The following is a 7,473-nucleotide window of genomic DNA, read 5'->3' as shown; positions in this document are numbered from 1 at the left end:
GGCCTAATCTAAGGCCCCATGATGGGACCCATAAGTGTGGTGCCACCACATCCTTGTGTCTCAGAGCTAGGCCTTACCACCTGTATGCATTGTTCCTGTAGGGCATTGCTCAGGACAACAAATATTCCTCACCCCACCTATGTGCTGTGGGCTTCATAGGGGGGCAGGAAACATGGAGAGCATCATCTGAAGAAAAGAAGGGGGGGATGTTATTTATTTAAAACTGAACTCCAGTAGTGCATCTCTTTTGCTGGTACCATGCTGGAACATGAATTGCCACAGGAATTAGTTCATTGGGGTGGGTGATGGGTGGCCTCTTAGTTTCTCATCTATAAAGTGGAGATATTGGTAAGAATGGCCATACTGGGTCAGACCAATGGTCCATCTAGCCCAGTATCCTGTCGTCTGCAGGTGCCAATGCCAGATGCTTCAGGGGGAATGAACAGGGCAATTTTGAGTGATCCATCTCTTGTCCCCCAGTCCAGTCCCACCTTCTAGCAGTTGGACATTTAGGGATACCTGGAGCATCTTGGCTAATAGCCATTGATGGACCTATCCTCCATGAACTTATCTAATTCTTTTTTGAACCCAGTTGTACTTTTGGCTTTCACAAAATCCCATGGCAATAAATTCCATAGGTTGTCTGTACATTGTGTGAAGAAGTACTTCCTTATGTTTGTTTTAAACCTGCCGCCTATTAATTTCATACCCTAGTTGTGTTCTGTGAAGGGATAAATAACACTTCCTTATTGAATTTCTTCACATCATTAATGATTTTATAGACCTCTATCATTTCCCACCTTAGTTGCCAATTCTCAGCTGAACAGTCCCCGTCTTTTAAATCTCTCCTTATATGGAAATGGTTCCATATTTCTAATAATTTTGATTGCCATTCTCTGTACCTTTTCCAATTTTAATATATCTTTTTTGAGATGTGACCAGAACTGCACACAGTATTTAAGGTGTGGGCGTATCATGGAGTTATATGGTGGTATTATAGTATCTTCTGTTTTATTTTCTATCCCTTTTGTAATGGTTCCTAACATTAACTCTTTTGACTGCCACTGCACATTGAGCAGATATTTTCAGAGAACTATCCACAATGACTCCAAGATCTGTTTCTTGAATGGTAACAGGTAATTTAGACCCCATCATTTTGTATGTATAGTTGGGATTATTTTTTCTAATGTACATTACTTTGCACTTATCATCACTGAATTTCATCTGCCATTTTGTTGCCCAGTCACCCAGTTTAGTGAGATCCCTGTGTAACGCTTTGCAGTCAGCTTTGGTCTTGGCTTTCTTGAATAATTTTGTATCATCTGCAAATTTTGGCACCTTTCTGTTCACCCTCTTTTTCAGATCATTTACAGTTATGTTGAACAGCACTGGCCCCACTACAGATCCTTGGGGGACCCTACTGTTTACCTCTCTCCCTTCTGACAACTGACCTTTTATTCCTACCCTTTGTTTCCTGTCTTTGAACCAGTTACTGATCCATGAGAGCACCTTCCCTTTTATCCCATAACTGCTTAGTTTGCTTAACAGCCTTTGGTGAGAGACCTTGTCAAAGGCTTTCTGAAAGTCCAAGTACACTATATACACTAGATTAGCCCTGTCCACATGCTTGTTGACACCCTCAAAAAATTCTAATAGATTGGTGAGGCATGATTTCCCTTTACAAAAGGCACGTGGATGCTTTCCCTACATATTGTGTTTATCCATGTGTCTGATCATTCTGTTCTTTACTATAGTTTCAACCAGTTTGCTTGGTACTGAAGTTAGGTTTACCGGTCTGCAATAGACAGGATTGCCTCTGAAGTCTTATTAAAAAAGTTAATCTTCCAGTCATCTAGTACGGAGGCTGATTTAAGCAATAGGTTACATACCACAGTTAGTAGATATTTACCTCCTTTGTAAAGAGTTTTGAGATGCACTGATGAAAAGTGCTTAATAAGAGCTTATTATCAATGACCTTTCCTCCATCAACTTCCTGCAATATCTGGGTTTTCCTTAATTTTCTAATTATTCTTCCCACTACCTACACTACTGAATTCTTCAGAGCAGTTCTTCCAGTACTTTAGAGGACATGTGTGGATCTCCTTTCTCCTCCCAGTCTTACCTGCTGAAAGGAGGGGAGAATCTCCACATGGTATAAAAACCCATTGTTTATGTTGTGCAGGCACTTGGGATTATGCTCTATTTTATTCTGCTATTTTTGTATCCCTTGTCATAGCAATAAAGTTTATTTAATTTAAATCATTCTTTCCCTCTCCTCTTAGCTACTTGAAGGAAAATATGTGGGGGTCTGGCTTTTGACTGGTGCTCTAGTAGTAAATTAGTCCCATATATTCTTTATTATCTCTAAGGTGTTGGGCACTCTACCTGATCAGCACTCAGCTTACCCTCTGATCTCAAGAAGATTGCTTTTTGCACTGAGGCTTTTCTTGATAGTACCCAGGGCACCCTTTTCTGTTTAAAATCAAACAGAACAAAGAATGCTGATCCACTCTGCTTAATAAAATAAATATTCACACTTGTGTAACCCTTCTGCCCATCAGAGTTGGCAGCAACAAAGGCTGGGTTCAGTATCTAGGGGTTCCATTTCAGTAACACAATGCAAAACCGACTCGAGCCCCCATCCAATGACCTGGGACAATTACATACCACCCCCTGGGCGCCTCTAAAAGGCAATACTTCCTCTCTCTCAAGCACAGAGTCTGAGTGTAGCAAAAGCTTTTTAATAAAGAAGGGAAACAATGCAACATTATGTTGGGGAAACACCACAAACAGGATTCATAACACAAACCATGAGCAAAAGACCCACCCCCAAGTAAGTTTGGCAGTGTCCTTCTCTCCTCAGGGTCTTAAGTCCAGCAACCCAACAGTCACCCCACCCACAGTTTCTGACATTGGTCAGTGCAGCCCCAGAGGGGTTCTTGAGGCCAGCAACCCAAAAGTCACCCTCCCACAGTTTCTGTCCTTCATCAGTGCAGCCCCCAGAGTTCAGAAGTTCATCTGCAGAGTTTACCTCCCAGCCTGGGTGGAAGTATGGGGGCATCTTACATGCTCCCCTGCTCTGGTTGACAGCCAATTGCCACGCCTCTCCATGGGGTTCTGCTGCAGTCTTCACCACCAGCTGCCTCTCTCCGCTTCCCATGCCTCTCCACTAGCCATCCTGCTAGCCTCTCACCAACTTGTCTTCAGGCCCCCCCTACTTAACACAGCTCTCAGTGATTTCAGCTCTTAGTAACTTCAGCTCTTAGTAGGGGGCCTCAGTGCTGGTACACTCAGAACCAGTAGCCCAAAGTAGATCTAATGCTTAGACCTAGGAATCAGTGCTTTCAGCTCTGCAGCACCTAACAAGACCCCTAACTGAGTCAAAATTAGGTCCATTATTACACTATGGAGAGAGAAGCACTCAGAAGGGTAGTAGCACCACCCCTACTAGATACACATACCTACACCCAGCCTCTCTCCATTTATTAGGTTTTGGAACCCATGTCCCTTGCCTAGTGAGTGCTACTTAGTTGAGGGCGAGTCCCTCCATCATAAAATACCAAGTACAGCTCTAATAACCAGGATAACAACACTTTATTACTCCTGCCCCAATAACAAAGAGACTGGGGATCCCACAGCAGCCAAAGTGACCATTTGGGCAAGCAGTCCATCATGCTAGGCAGGGTGGGTGTGTTCCCATGCAAACAAGATCAGCCCCTGAAGTCCTTTTCCACAGCTCACCACCAGATGTCAGGGTAGAACTCATTCTGACTCTGCTTACACTTGTATAGTACTCTCTATCCAATTATCTCAAAGTGCTTTACAAATAAGAATTAGGCTTCACAATGACCCTGCCAGGCAGGGAAATATTATCCCCATGTTACAAATAAAGAAAATCGAGGTATAGACAGGTTAGACTTCCAGCAGCTCACACAGTAAGTCTGTAGTACAGTGAGGAACAGAATGCCGGTCCCCTGACTACATGTGTATCATGCAGTGTTGTTGTAGCCCTGTCGGTCCCAGGATATTAGAGAGACAAGGTGCGTGAGGTAATATCTGTTATTGGACCAGCTTCTGTTGGTGAAAGAGACAAGTTTTCAAGCTTATACAGAGCTCTTCTTCAGCCCAGACCTGAAGAAGAGCTCTGCGTAAACTCGAAAGCTTGTCTCTCTCACCAAGAGAAGTTGGTCCAATAACAGGTATTACCTCACCCACCTTGTCTCTCTCCATGTGTATCAGGCAGGGCAGCATAGCAAGGTAGGCAGGATGGTCTAGAGAAGTTGTTCTTAACCATTTGGGGCTGATGACCCCTTATTCAAAGTAAAAAAATTCTGTGACCCTCTAACATTTACTATAGAAGATAAAAAAAATCAATAATAACTCTAATCCTATTTAGTTTATCTGTGTGTGTGTCTTGAGAGGTTGACAGAATATTTGACCATGAAGGGTAAGCATGTGTGGACTGTTCTCTCAGGATGGACTTCACCTGAGTAAGGAGGGAAATAGACTTCTAGGATGGAGGCTGGCACAACTGATTAAGAGAGCTTTAAACTAGGAATTTGGGGGAAGATGGTTGGGAGATGTCCAGGTAATCTCCACGCTGGAATTTAACATTGAGAAGGAAGAAAACAAAGTAAGAAAGGATACAGCCGTGGGTTTGAGAATGGACATAAGGAGGAAGGGTAGTGTAGATACCAGTCTAATAGGTGATACTGGTGGTAGAATGTCTGTGCCTAATCGGGTAAAGAATATCAGTGAGGCCAAACGGCAAAAATTAAGATGTTTGTACACTAATGCGAGGAGCCTAGGTAACAAAATGAAGGAACTAGAGCTACTGGTGCAGGAAGTGAAACCAGATATTATAGGGATAACAGAAACATGGTGGAATAGTAGTCATGACTGAAGTACAGGTATTGAAGGCTATGTGCTGTTTAGCAAAGACAGAAATAAAGGCAAAGGTGGTGGAGTAGCATTGTATATTGATGATGAGGTAGACTGTAAAGAAATAAGAAGTGATGGAATGGATAAGACAGTCTGTCTGGGCAAAAATCACATTGGGAAAGAAAGCTACTAGAGCCTCCCCTGAGATAGTGCTTGGGGTGTGCTACAGACCGCCGGAATCCGATTTGGATATGGATAGAGACCGCTTTAATCTTTTTAATGAAGTAAACACTAATGGGAATTGTGTGATCATGGGAGACTTTAACTTCCCAGATATAGACTGGAGGACAAGTGCTAGTATAGAGCTCAAATTTTCCTGGATGCGATAGCTGATGGATTTCTTCACCAAGTAGTTGAAGAACCAACAAGAGGGGATGCCATTTTAGATTTGGTTTTGGTGAGTAGTGAGGACCTCATAGAAGAATGATCATGAGCTAATTCAGTTCAAACTAGATGGAAGGATAAACAAAAATAGATCTGGGACTAGGATTTTTGATTTCAAAAGGGCTAACTTTAAAGAATTAAGGAAATTAGTTAGGGAAGTGGATTGGACTAAAGCACTTGTGGATCTAAAGGCGGAGGAGGCCTGGAATTACTTCAAGTCAAAGTTGCAGAAACTATCAGAAGCCTTCATCCCAAGAAAGGCTCCCCATCCATCTTGGAGCTGAACACCAGATGGGAGCTGATAGATTGTCCGTGGTGGGCCATGTTCTTGGGTGTGATGGAGCTGTGTGCCAGAGAGGGCCAGGAGCAGATGCACCACGCCTGGCCAGGACCGGGCTAAACAACCTGTAATGCTAGGTGAGTCAAACCATGGCCACAATACAGACGCCCTGGGCATCCATGGGGACTGAATCTGGGCCCTTCACCACCAAGAGCACAATTCATTCCAACTTGAGTCATGACATTGGTGACCCCTGCCAGCCCCTCTGAGGGGGGTCAGTATTATCCCTGTTCACTGGGGCATAGGGATAGAAAGCAACTGGCTGCAAGGTCACACACAACGTCCCTGACAGAGTCACGAAGGAAGCGTGGGACTGATACCAGTCCAACTCCAACCACTAGACTCCACCCACTTCCGAAGTCAGAGAACCCAGGAGCCCTGACTCTGACACTAGGCCTTAAATGACAAGACCAACCTCCCTCCCACTCAGTAAGCCATAGAAGGGACCATCTGCTGAGCTCCCCTTGGCAATGCCGCTGTCAGAGACCATTGCTAGTGGGTGCCAAGTGACTGAGCAGGGAACTCCTTGAGAGCCTCCTAGAGACTCGCAGGTGTTTCACTGTGACCCTCAGGGAGCCGTGGCAAGAGACTCTCCGGCTCTAACAAAGGGTTTCTGTTCTCCTAGACAGTCAGCCCGTGAGGCCAGTTTGCAGAATGTGGAAGAGCCCTTTGGTGATGGGTTGGAGGATTCACCATGAAGGTGCAGTGCCTGGGTCCCCATGGGCCAAGCCTCCACTCCTGACACTGCAGGCTAATCTCCCGCTGCTCTCAGCGGGGCTTGGCTTTAGCTGCTGGGCCTGTGAGCCTAGACCAGGGGTCTCAAACTCAAATGACCATGAGGGCCACATGAGGGCCGCATCACTGACACCCCCCCTTGCTGTCCCCGGCCCTGCCCCCAGAGGGGGCAGGAGGGGTGTGGCGGGGACTCAGGGCGGGAGTTGAGGTGCAGGGGGCTCAGGGCAGGGAGTTGGAGAGGTGAGGCAGGGGGTCGGGGTGCAGGGTGCAGTAGGGGGCTCTGGGCAGGGGGTTGGGGTGTGGGGTGCAGCAGGGGGCTCAGGATAGGGAGTTGGGCTGCAGGGTGCAGGAGGGAGTGTGAGGTGTGGCAGAGGGTTGGGGTTCAGGGCAGGAGGTTAGTGTGTAGAAGGGGTGGGGGATGCAGCAGGGGGCTCAGGGCAGGGAGTTGGGGTGCAGGAAGGATGTGGGATGCAGCAGGGGGCTGAGAGCAGGAAGTTGGGGTGCAGCAGGGGGTTGAGGTGCAGGCAGGAGGCTCAGGGCAGGGGGTTGGGGTGTGGGGTGCAGGAGGGAGTGCGAGGTGTGGCAGGGGGTTGGGGTGTGGGGTGCAGGCGGGAGTGCAGGCAGGGGGCTCATGGCAGGGGGTTGGGGTGCAGGACAGCATTGGGCTCTGGCCCGGAGCCGCTTACCTAGAGAAATAGCCCCGCAGGCCGTGTGTTTGAGACCCCTGGCCTAGACAGAGCACTCAGGTATTTCCATCAGCCTGCTCAATGGCAAATGCAGCCACCCAAAGAAGTGAAGAAGAATGGAAGTGAAAGAGTAAAGCTGGACCATCCGCTGAGCTACTGCAATCAAGTGAGCAGAGCCAGGGAGAGAAGAGGGAGAACTTGAAGGTGGCTGGCGGCAGTAGGGAGGAGAAGCAGTTTGGGAGCCAGGAGAGGAGAAATAAATAGTTAATAACAAATGCTGCCGGCTTTCTCTCGTGTGGTGAAGGGTTGAAAAGGGGTCTCTTTGCTATCAGGCTAAACTTTAAAATAGCTGTGTATGATTGGGGGGAGGGGTCTATAAAGGTAAGA

The sequence above is a fragment of the Emys orbicularis genome, chromosome 1 (genome assembly GCF_028017835.1).
Source record: "Emys orbicularis isolate rEmyOrb1 chromosome 1, rEmyOrb1.hap1, whole genome shotgun sequence".
NCBI lineage: Eukaryota > Metazoa > Chordata > Testudines > Emydidae > Emys > Emys orbicularis.
This window is presented reverse-complemented; position numbering follows the sequence as displayed.